Source organism: Sciurus carolinensis, chromosome X (genome assembly GCF_902686445.1).
Source record: "Sciurus carolinensis chromosome X, mSciCar1.2, whole genome shotgun sequence".
Lineage (NCBI taxonomy): Eukaryota > Metazoa > Chordata > Mammalia > Rodentia > Sciuridae > Sciurus > Sciurus carolinensis.
Genome location: NC_062232.1, coordinates 59,986,044 through 60,006,546, shown reverse-complemented (window position 1 = coordinate 60,006,546; position 20,503 = coordinate 59,986,044).

Below are 20,503 nucleotides of genomic sequence, written 5' to 3'. Positions count from 1 at the left end.
GTACATTCACATTGTTATGCAAACAAAATCATTATCCATCTCCACATAATGAAATTCTGTACCACTAAACAAATCCCTATTATCTACTCCCTCCATGATTTGATAAACACTATTTTTTATCTCTATGAATTTAAATATAAGTATATAGTAGTGTTATATAAATATTTTTCCTTGTATATTTGGCTTATTTCACTTAGCAAAATGACTTCAAGGTTCATATATATTGTAACATGTATCAGAATTTCATTCCTTTTTAAGGATGAATTACATTTCATTGTATGTATACACCACATTTTCATTACTCATTCATCCATCAATTGACACTTGGGCTGTTTCTAACTTTTTTCTGTTAATCCTGCTATGAACATGGGCATGCACATATTTCTTCAAGTTTCTGTTTTAATGTTGGGAGAGTATATAAGAAGGAGTAGGATTTCAGGATAATATAGTGTTTCCATGTAAAAATTTAGTGAGGAACCATCAAATTGTTTTCTACCCTGGCTATACCATTTTATGTTCCCACCAACAGTTTGCAAACCTTTCCATTTTTCCATATCATTGCATAAACTTTTCTTCTTCTCTCTTTTTCAAAGATAATAGCCGTGCTCATGGGTGTGAAGTGGTATAGCCTTGTGGTTTTGATTTACATTTCCCTACTGATTACTGATGTTGAGCAACTTTACATGTGCGTAGTGGTCATTTGCATATGTTTTTGGAGATATGTCTATTCGAGTCCTTTGTCCATTTTTCTTTTTCTTCTTCTTATGTCAACCTGATTTTTAATAGCTGTAAAAACAATTATCATGGGATCTGCTCTCCTAATATTTTAAAAGTCGATAATAGGTACAATGTTGTGTAGCAGATTGCTAGCTCTTTTTCATCTTGCTTGACAGAAACTCTGTGCCTGTTAGTAACTCCAATATTTCACCCTCCTTCTAGCCCCTAGTAACCACCATTCTGCTTTGATGCTGAGTTTGACTATTTTAGATACCTCATGTAAGTTGAATCATGCAGTATTTGACACTGAGACTAGATAATTCCACTTAGCATGTCGACATTCATCCATATTAAAACATACTTCAGAGTTTTCTTCTTTGTTAAAGCTGATTAATTTTCCATTGTATGTACATGCCATATTTTCCTTATCCATTCATCTGATAATGGAAATTTAGATTGGTTCCACATCTTGACTATCTGAAATAGTGTTGCAATGAACATAGGAGTGTTTTTATCTCTTCATTACCCCATTTTCAAATATTTTGGATAAATTCCAAGAAGTGAGATTTTTGAATCATACAGTAGTTCCAATTTTAATTTTTAAAGAGTCTCCATAAATTTTCCCCAGTGGCTGCATCTTTTTTGCATTCCTGCCAACAGTATGCATGGGTTTCAATTTCTCCACATGTTCAACACTTGTCTTTAGTTCTGTTTGTTTGTTTTTTGTTTGTTTGTTTGTTTCGTAATAGCCATTCCAACAGATGGGAGATGGTAGAGATATGTTTTTGATCTCTATTTTCTTGATAATTAATTACAGTGAGCATTTTTATATATCAGGTGGCCATTGTCTTTCTTCTTTGCAGAAATGTCTATGCAAGTCCTTAGCTTGACTTTTAATAAGATCATTGTTTTTCTTTCTGTTTTTTCTTTTAGTTGTATTTGTTGTTTTTAGTTATACATAACAGAATCTATTTTGATGTATTTATCCAAACATGAAATTTCTCCCCTATTGGGATATATTGGAAACTCTTAATATATTTTATCTATTAACGCCTTATCAGATAAAAGGTTTGAAATGTTTTTTTTTCCCATTCCGTAGGTTGTCTTTTTGCTCTGTGGATTATTTTCTTTGCTATTCAGAAGCTTTTTAGTTTGCTATAGTCCCACTTTATTTTTCCTTTTGTTGCCTGTGCTTTTGGTGTCATATCTATTAAAGTATTACCAAGACCAGTGTCATGAAGGTTTTCCCCTATGTTTTCTTGTAAAATTTTCAAGCTTCATGTCTCACTTTCCAATATTTAATCCATTGCAAATTGATTATTATGTGTGGTGTAAGATAAGTGTCCAGTTACATTCTTTGGCATATGGATATTCAGTTTTGCCAGCACCATTTATTGAAGAGACTATCCTTTCCCTCATTGTATTTTCCTGGCACTCTTATGTCCATGAACAGTTGATCTTACATTCATGTATTTATTTCTTGGCTCTCAATTTTTTCTTATTGGTATAGGTTTGTCATTATGCCTATTTTGATTACTGTGACTTTGTAATTGATTTTGAAGTTAAGAAGTGTGACCTCCAGCTTTGCTCTTTTTTCTTCAGGGATTCATCAAATTTAATTTGACTATTAGTGGATTTTTTTGTAGTTTCATATCAACTTCAGATTTTTCTTATTTCTTTAAAAGTTGACTGTGGAATTTTGATAAAAATCGCATTGAATTGGTAGACTGCATTGGGTGGTTTGAATATTTTAACAATATTGAGTCTTCCAACCAATGAATACACTTTCATTTATTGTGGCTTATTTATTTTCTTTATCATGGTTTTATACCAAACATCAGAGCTTAGCAAAAAACACAACATATTGCTAGCCTTGGAAAAGATCAAAATTCCAAATTTCAACTACAGTTTATACTGAATCTGTATCACTTTTACATAATCATAAAATTGAAAAATCATAAATTAAACCTTCATAAGTCAGGGACCATCTTTTTATTATTAACTATAATCACTCTATTGTGCAACAGAACACCAGAACTTATTATTCCTATCCAATTGTAACTCTGAATCTGTTCACAAGTTTCTTTCCTTCCCAACCCACCCACCCCCAGCTTCTGGTAACCATCAGTCTACTTTTTGGTTCTGTAAACTTTACTTTTTGAGATTCCACATATAAGTGAGGTTATATGGTATTTGTCTCTCTTTGCCTGGTTTACTTCACTTAACATAATGTCTGCTAGGTGCATCCGTGTTGTCACCAATGATAGAAATTCCTAATTTCAAGGCTAAATAATGTCCCATGGTTGGATAGATAGATGGACAGATAGACAGATAACCATCTCTTTTAATGCACTCATCCACTGATGGACACTTAGTTTTTTTCCATACTTTGGCCATTATGAATAATCCTGCAATAAACATGGGAGTGTAGACATCTCTTCAACATAGTGATGTCTATGATTGGTTATATTTCAAATAGTGGAATTGGCAGACCATATATCCATTTTTAGATTTTGAGAACGAACCCAACTTAAGTTTATGCTGATTTTGTATCCTGTGACTTTACTGAATTCTACTATTAGTCCTAACATTTATATGGTGACTTTATGGATTTCTCTATATAAGGAACATTTTATTCCTTCCTTTCTGGTTTGGATAATTTTTACTTCTTTCTCTTGCCATTTTGCCAGTTTCTCAATGCAGTTGCTAATTTGATTTTGTTGTCGAATCATATGAATTCTTTATTTATTCTGTACCCTAAGCACTAATTGGATATATGATTTTCAAATATTTTCTCATATTTATTGAGTAACTTTTTCATTGTTGATGGTGTCCTTTGATAAACAAAAGTTTTTAATTTTGATATATTTGAAGTTATCTATTTTTTTGCTTTTTTATGTTTTTTTTTTGTATACAAATGGGATACATGTTGTTTTTCTATTTGTACATGGAGTCAAGGCATACCATTTGTGTAATCATACGTTTACATAGGGCAATGATGTTTGATTCATTATTTTTTTCCCTTCCCCCCCACCCCTCCCACCCCTCTTTTCCCTCTATACAGTCCTTCTTTCCTTCATTCTTACCACACTCCTTATCCCTAACCCTAAAGCTTTTTTATGTTTTTGATGTCATAATTAAAAACACTCTTAAATCCATTGTCATCAAGTTTTCCCCTATGCTTCTTTCTAGGAGTTTTGTAGGCTAAGTGCCTACATTTTGTTCTTTGATCCCTTTTTAGTTAACTTTTGTCTATAGTGTAAGATAAGGGTTTGAATTCATGTTTTTTTAACTTATAAACTAATACTTTTATTTTACATATTTATGGAGTACAGTGTAAACTTCATTCTTTTGCAAGTAGATGTTCAATTTTACTTAGACCATTTATTCAAAAGACTGTCATTTATTCATTAAACAGTCTTAGCTCCTTTATTGAAAGCATTTAACTAGATATTGTGAGGGTTTACTTCTTTGTTCTCTATTCTGTTATAATGGTCTATGTTTCTGTCCTCATTCTAGTGCCACACTGTTTTGATTAGTCTTTGTAGTAAATTTTTTAATCTAGCAATGTGTAACCTTCAACTTTGTTCTTTTTCAAGACAGTTTTGGCTGTTTGGGGCCCCTATCGATTCATTATAAATTTAGAATGATCTATTTCTGAAAAAATATCATTGAGATTCTGAAAAGAGTTGTACAGAATCTGTGGATTTACTATACATAAGATTATATTTTAACAAAAGTAAGGATTCTAATCCATGAAAATGGGATATCCTTTTTCCCCAGCACTACTCTTTACCTCCCCCTGTTCCCTTTACTCTACTCTAGTGATCTTTGTGCTATTTACTTACAGGTTTTTTAAATTAATTAGTACCTAATGGATATACATGAATGGTGAGATTCAATGTGATATATTAACATATGTACATAGGAAACATAGGTCAGATTCATTCCACTGTTCTTATCTTATCAAGGTGGGATGTCTTTTGATTTAATTATCTTCTTAATTACTTTCAGCAACATAGTTTAGTCTCCAATTTCCATGCCTTTGCCTCCATTATTTAAGCTTATACCTAAGTATTTTATGGATATTATTATTTTATTTTTTTCATGCAAATGAAACTGCTTTATTAATTTCCTTTTAAAATTGACTGTTTTAAATGTATACAAAGACAATTAAGTTTGTGTGGTGACTTTTTTTAATCTTGCAAGTTTTCTGAGCCTGTTTCTTAGTTCTAACAGTGTGTGTGTGTGTGTGTGTGTGTGTGTGTAAACTTTCTACAATACAACAGCAGATTATCTCTGAAGAGAGATAATTTTACATCTCTGTTTTCAATTTGGATTTCTTTCACTTCTTTTCCTTGCCTTATCTCTCTAGTGAAAACTTCCAATACTCTAATAAAGTAGTGAAATTGAGTATCTTCATATTGTTCCCAATATTAAAAGAAAAGCTTTCTGCCTTTTGATATTAAGTATGTTATTTCATATTTTTCAAATATGGCCTTTATGATGTTCACTTAATTTCCTTCTACTTCTGGTCTGGTGAGTGTTGCATATTTTTATCATGAAAGTGTGTGGGATTTTTGTCAAATGTTCTTTGTTTTTTGTGTCAACAGAAATTATCACACTTTTTTTTAACCTTCATTCTGTCAATGTGGTATAGTGCACTGATTGATTATTGAATCATCCTCACTTGATCATGGTATATAATCCTTTAAATATGCCAATGAATTTGGCCATTTTTAGAGTTCCATTAATACATTTATGAAGGCAAGGCCTTTGTGACCTAAACACCTCCCAAAGGCTCCACTTCCCCAAAACTCTTGCATTGTGGATTAAGTTTCCAACACATGAATTTGGGGAAACACATTCAGACCAAAGTAGTAAGTTTTCTGTTTCCAGAAATTCCCATCTCAGACTACGTTCACCAATTCGTTGGCATACAATTTTGACAGTAACATTTTATAATACCTTTTAGTTCTATAAAATTGGTAATTAAGCTCCAACTTTCAATTTTTATTTTAGTAATTTGTATCTTCTCTCAATTTTCTTACTGAATGTAGCCAAATGTTTGTTAAATTTGTCAGTCTTTAAAAAGAAAATTTTTTGTTTCATTCATTTTTCTCTATTGTTTTTCTCTTTTCTCTCTTATTTAGCATTATTCTAATCTTCATTATTTCTTTCTTCTGCTAGCTTTGGGGTTAATTTGTTTTTCTTGTTCTATAATTCGTAAAGTTAGGTTTTGTGGTTTTTCTTTTTAAAAATAATTTTGTCATTCTTTATTTTAGATTATCTGGTGAAACTAACTGAACTGTTCATTTATAATATTTTAGGTTTAGTTTTGATCTAAATGAACAAAAGTACAACAACAAAAATATAAGCATAATAAAAAAGGACATTAGAAAACTTAATATGGATTGTTTTCTCCTAAAAGCACTGGAATACCTAGTTCCCTTTAATCTTTCATTTTTCTTCCTATTAGATAAATTGTAAAAGTATAGGGTGAAGTTATGTGTCTCAGTTTCCTAAAGCACAAAATGGATTTTAAAATATTTTTAAAATATAAAATGATAGTATATTTATGAAGTACAGTATAATAATTCAATACATGTATACGATTTATTTTTTAATATATTTATTTTATTTATTTATTTTTATGTGGTGCTGAGGATCAAACACAGTGCCTCACATGTTCTAGACAAGTGCTCTACCACAGAGCTACAACCCTAATCCCATGTATACAATTTATAATGATTAAATCAGGGTATAACATTTCCATCTCCTTAAAGTTCTTATAAAATATAAAGAACTAGTCACTTCACTGTCCTGTAGAACATTAGAACTTATTCCTCTTATGTAGCTATATTTAAGTACCCATTTTCAACCTCCCTCTATCTCCCCTCTTTCCCTACCTTTCCAAACCTCTAGAAACCAACATTCTACTCTCTGTTTCTATGAAATCAACTTTTTTTTAGCTTTTACATGTGAGTAAGAAAATGAAGCATTGTCTTTCTCTGCCTGGCTTATTTTATTTTACATAATGTTCTTCAAGTTCACCCATGTTGTATGCTGTTGTTTTGAAATTATTATTCTTTAATGTAAGCATTTACCATTTCAAATTTCTCTCATAACACACTTTTTCACTGTACTTTACACATTGTATATATTGTGCTTTCATTTAATTTTCTATTTTCCTGTGTTTTCCTCTTCAACCCATTCGTTGGGCAAAAGAATATTGTTTAATTGCCACACATTTGTGAATTTTCCAGTTTTCCTTCTGTTATTTATTTCTAGCTTCATTTCACTAGGATCAGTAAAGAAACTTCATTATTTTAGTCCTTTTAAACTTATTAAAATTGGTTTGATAATTTAAGATATGGTCTATCCTGGAGTAGGTTGCATGCACACTTAAGAAAAATGTACATCCTGGTGTAGACGGTGCAAAGTCCTGTAGATGTTTGCTAGGTCCAATTGACTTGGAGTGCTCTCAGTTCCTCTCAATTTTCTCACTGATTTTTCTCTCTGGATGATTTATTATTTAAAGAAAAGTTTTGAAATCTCTAGCTATTATTGTCAATCTGTCCTCTCCCCTTCATTCTGTCAATTTTAATTTCAGATATCTCCTAGAGTTATGGCATTTAGTATGTGTACGCTTTTAAGTCTTATATCTTCTTAGTGAACTGTCCTTTTAATCAATATAAAGTTCTTTTTATCTTGTGACAGTTTTGACTTAAAGTCTACTTTGTATATCAGTATATCCTCATTAGCTCTCCTTTGGGTACTATTTGAAGGAAATACCTTTTTCTATTCCTTCAGTTTAACCTGTCTTTAGATCTAAAATGTGTCTCTTGTAGATATTGTATAGTCTGATCAATATAGTATAGTTATAGTATAGTTCTTATATCCACTCTGTCCATCTATACCTATTGATTGGATAGATTATCCATTTAATTACTGAAAGGATGTCCTTTTGCCATATTGCTATTTTTTTCTATATGTCTCATAGCTTTTTGTCCTTCATTTCCTCTACAAATGCCTTCCTTTGCATTTATTCAATGTTCTATAATTATGTTTTAATTTCTTTTATTCTATTTTCTAAAACTATTTTCTTTTCATATACCATGGAGATAATATATAACATAGGTTTTAGTCAGCTATTTTGCTGCTGTGACAGAAAGACCTGACAAAAACAATTAGAGAAGGAAAAGTTTAATTTGTGGCTCATGGTTACAGAGGTCTCAGTTCATTGTGGCGGACTCCATTCCTCATGGCCTGAATGAAGCAGAACATCATAGCAGAAGTGTATGATATAGATAAGTAGGTGGGGATGTGACATCAGGGAGCAAAGAGGAGGACTCCACACACCAGGTAACAATATGCTCCAAAGACATGTACCCAATGCCCCACCTCCTCCTGCCACACCCTACCTGCCTACAGTTACCACCCACTTAATCCCTATCAAGAAATTAATGTGCTGATCAGGTTAAAGCCCTCATAACTCAATCATTCCACCTCTAAACCTTCTTTTATGTCTCACACAAGAGCTATTTGGGGACATCTAATACTTAAACTTTAATAACATTATGAAGTTGCAAAAATCTATTCTGAATTTATAGCATCTTAACTTATAGCATGCAAAATTCTATGCAAAAAATTCCATTCTCCATTTTGTTACTGATGTTGCAAATTCAATTTTTATACAGTCATCCCTGAGTATTCACTGGATATCAGATATAAGATCCCTTCTGGATGCAAAGATTTGTCATGCTCAATTCTCTTTTTTTTATTGTAAACAAATAGGGTACAACTTGTTTCTCTGTTTGTACATGAAGTAGAGGAATACCATTTATGTAATCATACATTTACATAGGGTAATGGTGTTTGATTCATTCTGTTATTTTTTCCTTCCCCCCACCCCTCCAACCCCTCTTTTCCCTCTGTACAATCCCTCTTTCCTCCATTCTTGCCCCCATCCTGCCCTACATTATGTGTTATCATCCGCTTATCAGTAAGATCATTCGTCTTTTGGTTTTTTGAGATTGGCTTATCTCACTTAGCATGATATTCTCCAATTTCATCCATTTGCCTGCAAATGCCATTTTCTTATTCGTTATGGCTGAGTAATATTCCATTGTATATATATATACCACAGTTTCTTTATCCATTCATCAATTGAAGGGCATCTAGCTTGATTCCACAATCTGGATATTGTGAATTGAGCAGCTATGAACATTGATATGGCTGCATCTTTGTAGTATGCTGATTTTAAGTCCTTTGGGTATAGGCCAAGGAGTGGGATAGCCAGGTCAAATGGTGGATCCATTCCAAGTTTTCTAAGGAATCTCCACACTGCTTTCCAGAGTGGCTACACTAATTTGCAACACCACCAGCAATGTATGGGTGTTCCTTTTTCCCCACATCCTTGCCAACACTTATTGTTGCTTGTATTCTTGATAATCGTCATTCTAATTCGGGTGAGATGGAATCTTAGGGTAGTTTTGATTTGCATTTCTCTTATTACTAGAGTTGTTGAACATTTTTTCATATATCTGTTGATTGCTTGTAGATCTTCTTCTGTGAAGTGTCTGTTCATTTCCTTAGCCCATTTGTTGATTGGGCTATTTGTATTCTTGGTGTAAAGTTATTTGAGTTCTTTATAGATTCTGGAGATTGGTGCTCTATCTGAAGTATGAGTGGCAAAGATTTTCTCCCACTCTGTAGGCTCTCTCTTCACATTGCTGATAGTTTCCTTTGCTGACAGAGAGCTTTTAAGTTTGAATCTATCCCAGTTATTGATACTTGCTTTTATTTCTTGTGCTATGGGAGTCCTGTTAAAGAAATCTGATCCTAAGCTGACATGTTGAATATTTGGACCTACTTTTTCTTCTATACGATGCAGGGTCTCTGGTCTGATTCCAAGGTCCTTGATCCATTTTGAGTTGAGTTTTGTGCAGGGTGAGAGATAGGGGTTTAGTTTCATTCTGCTACATATGGATTTCCAGTTTTCCCAGCACCCTTTGTTGAACAGGCTATCTTTTCTCCATTGCAAACTTTTGGCACCTTTGTCTAGTAAGAGAAAATTGTATTTATTTCGGTTTGTGTCCATGTCCTCTATTCTGTACCATTGATCTACCTGTCTATTTTGGTACCAATACCATGCCGTTTTTGTTACTATAGCTTTGTAGTATAGTAGAAGATCTGGTATTGCAATACCACCTGCTTCACTCTTCGTGCTAAGGATTGATTTATTTATTCTGGGTTTCTTATTCTTCCAGATGAATTTTATGATTACTTGCTCTATTTCTGTGAGGTACATCATTGGGATTTTAATTGGAATTGCATTGAATCTGTATAGCACTTTCAGTAGTATGGCATTTTGACAATATTAATTCTGCCTATCCAAGAACATGGGAGATCTTTCCATCTTCTAAGGTTTTCCTTCATTTCTTTCTTTAGTGTTCTGTAGTTCTCATTGTAGAGGTCTTTCACCTCTTTTGTTAGATTGATTCCCAAGCGTTTTATATTTTTCGAGGCTATTGTGAATGGGATAGTTTTCCTAACTTTCTTTCTGAGGATTCATCAATTACGTATAAAAATGCATTAGATTTATGAGCATTGATCTTATATCCTGCTACTTTACTGAATTCACTTATGAGTTCTAAAAGTTTTCTGGTGGAATTTCCCGGTTCCTCTAAATATATAATCATGTCATCACCAAATAAGGATAGTTTGAGTTCTTCTTTCCTATTTGTATCCATTTAATTTCTTGGTTTGTCTAATTACTCTGGCTAGAGTTTCAAGGGCAATGTTGAATAGAAGTGGTGAAAGAGGGCATCCCTGCCTTGTTCCAGTTTTTAGGGGGAATGCTTTCAGTTTTTCACCATTTAGAATGATATTGGCCATGGGCTTAGAATAGATAGCCTTTACAATGTTAAGGAATGTTCTCACTATTCCTATTTTTCTAGTGTTTTGAGCATGAATGGGTGCTGTATTTTATTAAATGCTTTTTCTGCATCTATCAAAATAATCATGTGATTCTTGACTTTAAGTCTATTGATGTGGTGAATTAAATTTATTAATTTCCGGATGTTGAACCAACCTTGCATCCCTGGAATAAAACCCACTTGATCGTGGTGCACAATCTTTTTAATATATTTTTGTATGTGATTTGCTAAAATTTTGTTGAGAATTTTTGTGCCAAAGTTCATTAAGGACATTGGTCTGAAATTTTCTTTCCTCGATGTGTCTGTCTGGTTTAGGTATCAAGGTGATACTTGGCTTCATAGAACGAGTTTGGGAGGGTTTCCTCCTCTTCTATTTCATGGATTACTTTGAGGAATATTGGAATGAGCTCTTTTTTAAAGGTTTTGTGGAACTCGGCTGAGAACCCATCTGATCCTGGACTTTTCTTTGTTGGTAGGCTTTTTGACTTCTTCTATTTCATTACTTGAAACTGATCTATTTAAATTGTGGATCTCCTCCTGATTCAGTTTAGGTAATTCATATGCCTCTAGAAACCTGTTGATGTCTTCGAGATTTACTGTTTTGTTGGAGTGTAGATTTTCAAAATAGTTTCCAAATATGTTTTGTATTTCACTCATGTCTGTTGTGATATTTCCTGTTCATTCCAAATTTTAGTAATTTGCTTTTTCTCTCTCCTTCTCTTCGTTAGCATAGCTAAGGGTTTAACAATTTTGTTTCTTTGTTTTTTTTCAGAGAACCAACTATTTATTTTGTCAATTTTTTTATTGTTTCTTTTGTTTCAATTTCATTGATTTCGGCTCTGATTTTAACTATTTCCTGTCTTCTACTACTTTTGGTGTTGGTCTGCTCTTCTTTTTCTAGGGCTTTGAGCTATAGTGTTAGGTTGTTTATTTGTTGATTTTTTTCTTCTTTTATTGAATGCCTCCATGAAATAAATTTTCCTCTAAGTACTGCTTTCATAGTGTCCCAGAGATTTTGATATGATGTATCTTTTCTCTCGTTTACCTCTAAGAAGTTTTTGATTTCCCTCCTGATGTCTTCTGCTATCCATTCATCATTCAATAGTGTATTATTTTATCTCCAGGTGTTGGAGTAGTTTGTTTTTATTCTGTCATTTATTTCTAATTGCAATCCATTATGATGTGACAGAATACAAGGTAGTATCTCTATCTTCTTGTATTTTCCAACAGTAGATTTGTGGCATAACATATGGTCTATTTTAGAGAAGGATCCATGTGCTGCTGAGAAGAAAGTGTATTCACTCTTCGTTGGATGGTATATTCTATATATGTCCATTAAGTCTAAATTGTTGATTGTGTTATTGAGATCTATGGTTTCTTTGTTCAATTTTTGTTTGGAAAATCTGTCCAGTGGTGAGGGAGGTGTGTTAAAGTCCCCTAGTGTTATTGTGTTGTGGTCTATTTGATTCCTGGAATTGAGAAGGATTTGTTTGACGTACATGGATGAGCCACTGTTTGGGGCATAGATATCTATGATTGTTATGTCTTGCTGATTTATGCTTCCCTTAAGCCATATGAAATGTCCTTCTTTATCCCTTGTGACTAACTTTAGCTTGAAGTCCACATTATCTAATATGAGAATGGATAGTCCGGCTTTTTTGCTGAGTTCATTGCATGGTATATTTTTCCCCATCCTTTCACCTTTAGTCTGTGGGTATCTCTTTCTATGAGATGAGTCTCTTGCAGGCAGAATATTGTTGGATCTTTCTTTTTAATCCAATCTGCTAGTCTATGTCTTTTGATTGATGAATTCAGGCCATTAACATTCAGAGTTATTATTGAGATATGATTTGTATTCCTGGTCATTTGGCTCATTTTTGTTTTTTGGCACAACTTGGTTTCTCATTTATTTGGCTATTCCTTTGGGGTAGTTCCCCCCTTGCTGATTTACTTCATTGTTTTTCATCTCTTCCTCATGGAATATTTTGCTGAGAATGTTCTATAGTGTTGGCTTTCTATTTGTAAATCTTTTAGCTTTTGTTAATCATGGAAGGATTTTACTTCATCATCAAATCTGAAGATAAGTTTTGTTGGGTATAAGATTTTTGGTTGGCATTCGTTTTCTTTCAGCGCTTGAAAAATGTTGTTCCAGGCCCTTCTAACTTTTAGGGTCTCGGTTGAAAAACCTGCTAATATCTGTATTGGTTTCCCCCTTAATGTAATTTGATTCTTTTCTCTTGCAGCCTTTAAAATTCTGTCTTTATTTTGTATGCTAGGTATTTTCATTATAATGTGCCTTTGTGTGGGTCTGTTGTGATTTTGTATATTTGGAGTCCTATAAGCCTCTTGTACTTGATTTTCCATTTCATTCTTCAGATTTGGGAAATTTTCTGATATTATTTCATTGAATAGATTGTTCATTCCTTTGGTTTGTTTCTCTGAGCCTTCCTCAATCCTGATAATTCTCAAATTTGGTCTTTTCATGATATCCCATAATTCTTGTAGATTCTGTTCATGACTTCTTACCATCTTCTCTGTTTGGTCAACTTTGTTTTCAAGATTAAATATTTTTCTTCAATGTCTGAGGTTCTGTCTTCCAGGTGTTCTATCCTATTGGTTATGCTTTGTATGGAGTTTTTAATTTTGTTTATTGTTTCCTTCATTTCAAGGATTTCTGTTTGGTTTTTTTTTTCAGTATCTCTAACTCTTTATTGAAATGATTTTTTGCTTCCCCCAATTGCTCTTTTAACTGTTAATTGGTGTGATCATTCAAAGCCTGCATTTGCTCTCTCATCTCATCATTTGCTTCTCTGATCATTTTAATTATGTACATTCTTAACTCCCTTTCTGACATTTCTTCTGCTGTGCTGTCATTGGGTTTTATTGATATAGCATCTAGGTTTGTTTGGGACATTTTCTTCCCTTGTTTTCTCATATTGGTCAGGTATCTACCCTTCTAGTAGTGAAATGCTGAGATATTGCCGATTTTCTCTATTGACTTATTGTGTCCCTGTAGATTTCCAGTAACTCACCTCCTAGACTTCAGTAGCCAGAAGTCTTGGAGGAACTTGATAATGCAGTGAAGCTGCCCCTCTAGGGGTGGTGGCCTTCAGGTGGGATATATTCCCTGCCAGTGAGCAGAGGCACCTCCACATGCTGACCAATGGTCAGCCAAAGGGCGACTAGTCTGCGGGCTGGGGCATGGCTGGTCTGGGCCTGTGTCTCTGGTTCTACCACCCTGGTGGGAAAGACTCGCCTAGCGGGGAAGTCTCACCCAGTAGGGAATTCTCACTTGGCAGCTCTCCTCCAAGAAGTTCCCTTCAGTCCAGATCTACCTCCTGGGTTGGGCCACCCTCCTCTGCAAGGTTCCCTGGGGTCCGGACCTACTGCCTGGGCCATTGAGCCTCGCCCTGCAAGTGCATCTCTCACTGGGTGGCCCTCCTCCGGGAAGCTGCCTGCAGTCTGGTTCTGCCGCCTGGGCCTGAAAGACTCGTCCTGTGCCGAAATCTCTCGCTGGGTGGCCCTCCTCTACAATGCTCCCAGTTGTCCAGGTTCATGCTCCAACTGGGGAGTCTTAGTGGACAACTCTATTCCACAAAGTTCCCTGCATTCAGGGACTACCACCCCACCTGGGGAGCCTTGCCCAGTGGGAGAGATTCAACCAGGGTCTCTGAGTTGGTCCCGAGTCCCTCAATACCTCCTCTTCTTGAATCCTGAGTCCTGGAGTGACATAAAATGCAGTTACCCTCTAGTCTGCCATCTTGAACCCCTTTGCTCAATTCTCTTATATGAAATGGCAGAGTCTTTGCAATATAGCTTAAGCACATTTCACTATATGATTTAAATTATATCTATATTATTTGTAATTCCTAATGCAATGTAAATGGTGTTATACTGTATTGTTTAGAGAATAATTAAAAGAAAATTATATATATGTTCAGTAAATTTTTTCCTGAATATTTTAGTATGCAGTTGGTTGAATCCATGGATGTGAAACTGATGGATATGGAAGATCTTCTGTATTTTGTCTACCTATTAACATAGATTTAGAACTAATATGTATCAAGTTGTCTTTTAAGTCCTGGGAAAAAATTAAAAATTGGTTACAAATCAAAACTACAATAATACTGGGTTTTGTATTTGTCCATGTATTTACCTTTACTGGAAATATTTATATCTTTATTTGACTATGAGCTACTGAGTAGAATCTTCTTATTCCAAATGTCCTTTAAAATTTCTAAAGTGGGAGTCCATTGTATATGTACTTATTCTTTTTTGTTATTCTGGATATGTCTTAAATTTTCCCTCTGTTTTTGAAGGACATTTTCACTACATATAGAACTATCAATTGGCCTTTTTTTCTTTCATCACTTAAATAATATCATCCCATTGCCTTCCACCCTTCAAAGTTTCTCATAAAATCAGCCCACAATCTTATTGGGCATCCAATTTACATGATAAGTTGTTTATTTTTCTTCCTGATTTTAATATTTTCTGTCTTTGTATTTCAAAAATTTAATGATAATGTGTTTCAAAATGGATCTCTTTGAATTCATGTTCCTTTGAGTTCAGTAAGCTTCTTAAATTTTCAGATTCATATATTTCCTTAAATTTGGGAAGTTTAAGCCATTATTTCTTCAAATAATATATGTGCCACATTCTCTCTTTCCTTTTGTGTGGAACTATAAATATACATATATTGTTCCAAGTGATGATGTCCCATAAGTCCTCAGGCTCTGCTTGCATTTCATTTCTTTGCTCTTTTCTTTCTATTACACAGCTTCAATAATTTCAAACATCCTGTCTTCAAATTCACTAATTTCTCTTCTGTCTTCTGAAATATACATTAAATTTCCTCTGGTAATTTTTTAAAATTTAGTTATTGTATTTTTAGTTCCAGAATTTCTATTTGCTTCTGCTTTATAATTTTTTTCTCATTTCATAAATTCTAATTTTCTTCATAAATTGATTTTATGATTTCCTTTAAGTCTTCTTGCACAGTTAAAAATGTTGGCAAGCCTTTTTATTGGAGATATGATATCTGTGCTTCCTCAGGAAGGATTTCTGAATATTTATTTTTTTTAGTAGGCCATGCTTTCCTGTATTTTGTAGTCCTTGTTTTTTTGTGTGTTTGCTTTCTGTTTTGTTATCTCCAGGGCTGCGAATTGAATGCAGGACCTTGTGCCTGCTAGGCAAGTGCCCTACCCACTAGTGTACATCCTCAATCCATGCCATATTATTTCTTTTAATTAGGCATTCACAAAAAACAGCTACCTTCCCTAACTCTGTTCTGGTTCAGCCTTCTAATTGTTAGGTGTGTATTCTTTGGGCCTTGGGATTAGCCTGAGTTGAAGTCTTACACTCTTCTCAGTCATTTTCTGAGCTTGTCTGGGATGTATGTAGATTTTTTAAATGTCCCTATATACTCTTCTGCTTCAGGATATCTTAATTTCTCAAGGAATATCACCAGAGCTTCTCCTTGGGACCTTTAATTTTCTTTGTGCTCCCTCACCCATAATCTCTTTTAAGCGATGTTTGCAGGTCTTTAGTTCACCTATAACTTTTATGAGCAGTTCCCTTGACTTTTCACTGCTTTTTCAGCCTGAGTTAGAGTTTCGATGCTTTTGGTCACCTGAGACCTGACTTACACAAAACAAATTCTGATCTCTCAGGCAGCCCTCATAAATGTTAGACAAAAGCAAGAAGCCAGCTCAGGGAAAGAATTTGTAATTGGACTGTTGCATCTTCCAGATCCAGACCACTCTATGTGGGGGAGAGTGTAGGATAAAGGCAAGTAACAACTCTAAAATTTTTTTTCTATAATTTTGAATGTGTTTTTTATTGATTGGTCATTTTCTTGGTTATTGTAGGTCCTCGACTGTTTTCCAGAGCTCTAACAAAGTTATTTTATCTAGTTACTTTTTTTGATACTGGGGATTGAACTCAGGGGCACTCGATCACTGAGTCACATCCCCAGCCATATTTTGTATTTTATTCAGTGACAGGGTTTCACTGAGTTGCTTAGCACCTTGATTTTGCTGAGGCTGGCTTTGAATTTGCAATCCTCCTGCCTCAGCCTCCTGAGCTGCTGGAATTACAGGTGTGCACCACGGCATCTGGATTCCATTTACTTTTTAAAAAAATATTTCCACATAGAAATGGGTACCTGTTCCTTCCTACTCTCCTATTTTTCATAAACCTTTTTAAATCCCAGAAATTACTTTTCAAAGTTTTAATAAAATTCATAGATATGTATTCAGACTTACCAAGAAAAGAGAAATAAGATATAAATATCAAATACCAAGAATGAAAGAGGAAATTTCACTTTACTCACTAGTGAGTATTAAAGAATAATTAGAATATGCAACCAAATCTTTATAACTATAAATTAGAAAACTAAGATGAAATAGACAAATTCCTTAAAAGGCAAAACTGACAAAGGTTCTATTAAAGATAATGAAATAGTATTAATAGTTTATACCTAATTGTTAAATTGAATTCAAAGTTTAAAAAACCTTCCAAAAGAGAAATGTCAGGGGAGTGACATCAGAACAACGGTAGAATAGAAGGTCCCTCATTCAAATCCCTCCATAGAAGCAGTAATTTTGTAGTGATGCACAGATAAATGTACCTTTTTAGGGGCTGTTGGATTCCTGTAAATAGTAGTGAAACCCGCATACAGCTCAAGATAGGAAAGTCATTTTGAGAGGTCACCCTTTCCTATGTGGAAGGATCACCAAACATGGTAACAACTCTGACTCATCCATAGCCCTGTTGACTAATTAACTGAACTACAGTTCCATTTGACATTGGTCTTGGCAACATAACCATCTACTGAGGGACCTGAGAGAAGTCACATCCACTTTTGCCTTGGGTGACTGGCCTAACAACCGTTTTTCCAACTGTGAACCTTGAAGCAAACTGTAACTTGGACACAGCCCTTTTTTTTAAATTGGTTCTTTTTAGTTTTACATGATGGTAGAATTCATTTTGATATAATTACATAAGCATGGAATGTATCTTATTCTAATTAGGACCCAATTCTTGTTGATGTATACAATGGTGAGATTCACTGTGGTATGTTCATATAAATACATAGGAAAATTATGTCAGATTCATTCCACGGTCATTTTTTTCCTGTTCTCCTGCCTTCATTCCCCTTTGTCTGATCTACTAAATTCTTATTGTTCCCCTCCCCCACTTATTGTGGGTTAGCTTCCAAATATCAGTGAAAACATTCAACCTTTGACTTTTGGGGACTGGTTTATTTCATGTAGCATGATAGTTTCCATATCCATTCATTTACTGGCAAATGTTGTAAAGTCATTCTTATTAATGACTGAATAATACTCCATTGTGTATATGTACCACATTTTCTTTATCCATTCATCTGTTGAAGGGCACATAGGTTGGTTCCATAGCTAGGCTATTATGATTTGAGCTGCTATAAACATTGATGTGGCTGCATTGCTATATTATGCTGATTTGAGAACTTTTGCAATGGAATAGCTGGGTAATATAGTGGTTCCCTTCTAGGCTTTTTACTTTTTATGTGTTCTTTCTAGGTATATGTGACACTACAATGTATTTTGACATGGAGTATAACTTTCATTCTTCTGGTTGTACACAATGTGGAATTATACTGGACATGTATTCATATATGAACATAGAAAAGTTATGTATGATTCATTCTATTGTCTTTCCTATTCCCAACCCCTTTTTCTTCTCTTCATTTCCCTTTGTCTAATCCAATGAACTTCTATTCTTCTCTCCCACTATTCACCTTATTGTGTGTTAGCATCCACATATCAGAGAGAATATTCAGCCTTTGTCTTTTTTAGGATTGGTTTATTTTACTTAGCCTGATGGCCTCCAGTTCCATCCATTTATTGGCAAATGCCATAATTTTATTCTTTTTAAGGCTGAGTAATATTCCTTTGTGTATATGTACCACATTTTCTTTATCCATTCATCTGTTGAAGGGCACCTAGGTTGGTTCCATAACTTAGTTATTGTGAATTGAGCTGCTATGAACATTGATGTGGCCATGTTACTATACTGTGCTGACCTAAAATCCTTTGGGTGTAGACCGAGGAATTTTTTACTGGTTTCCATAGTGTTTGCACTAATTTGCAGTCCCAGCAGCAAGTATGAGAACCTTTTTCCCCATCCTCACCAGCATTTATTGTTACTTGTATGCTTGATTGTTGCCATAATGACTGGAATGATATGAAATCTCAGTGTAGTTTTAATTTGCATTTCTCTAATTGCTAGAGATGTTGAACATTTTTCATATATTTTTTGATCATTCATAGTTCCTCTTTTGAGAAGTTTCTGTTTGGTTCCTTTGCCCACTTATTGAGTGGGTTATTTATGGGGGGGGGGGTTGTGTGTGTATTAAGTTTTTTGAATTCTTTATATACCCTGGAAATTAACATCCTATCTGGAGTGCAGGTGGCAAAGATTTTCTCCCATTCTGTAGGCTCTCTCTTCATGCTCCTGATTTTTTCCTTTGTTGTGAAGAAACTTTTTAGTTTGATGCCATCCCATTTATTGATTATTGATTTTACTTCATGGACTTTAGGAGTCTTGTTAAGGAAGTCAGTACCTGAGCTGACATGTTGAAAAGTCAAGCATAAATTTTCTTCTAGTATATGCAGAGTTTCTGGTCTAATTATTAGGTCTTCGATCTGACAGCACTTCTTTTTTTTGGGAGGGGGTGCTGGGGATTGAACCTAGGGCCTTGTACTTACAAGGCAAGCACTCTACCAACTGAGCTATCTCTCCAGATCCCTGACAGCACTTCTTAACTGCTATCTGAGCACAATCTTTTCCAACCATGGACTTTCTAGGAAACATATCACACATCACCCATGCCCCTACAGACAGGCCTACCATCTCTGTCCCACTTCAGATCTTGAAAAGGCCCTGTAATTCAAAACTGGCATCTTTGAACTAAGGTTTTACAGTTGTCCTACCAACCAATAACCTCCTAAAATCACTTTTCCATGCCTGTATAGGTAGAACCAGTAACTTCATTCCAACTGCATATCCTGGGCATACCTGTGACTTGGTTCATTCTGCTTAACCATGGTCCAGGGTGCATGAATATCAAATGTACCTGTCCAGAAACCCAGAAGTAACTACAACCCATCTATGTCACCACAGGAGCGTACATTTCTTGGCTATGGACACTAAAGCAACCCTGTGACTCAGTTCCATGCTTTCTTGGCCATAAACTGGTAACATTCTTGCCTTCCCAGAGCCCCACAAAGTTATACAATGGGAGCCCTTCAAGATACCAGACGAAGATACACCTATCCACACACCTGGTAATAGTCCTATCATCTGCGGACTATGAAGTACACCCTAATCCCATCACCATCCCAGTTGGCCGAGGTCTTGGGAATAATCTAGGTTATCTAGAGATAAGAAAGAAAACATGCATGCTTGAACCCCTGGTATCAGGCCTGCCAATTATGGATCCTTCTGTGGACTTGGTGCAGCCACATGGACCAGCTCCTACCCCACTTGACCATGATCATAGAGGCAATTTCATTATCCCAGACCCCAACAGGAGGATGTCTTTACCTTACAAACTAGTCTGTAATGAGTGAAAAAAAATGTGTGCTCCTTTAAATACACAGATACCACGGCAAGGCTACCCAGATTTTTTTTAAAATCCAGCAAGCATTTCACTACCACAGAAAACTAATAAATCTCCAGTAATCCACTCCAAATAAGTTGAGATCTATGAGTTACCTCAGAAGAATTCGAATTATTCATCTTAAATAAGCTCAATGAGATGCAAGAAATAACAGATAGATAACTAAATGAAATTAGGA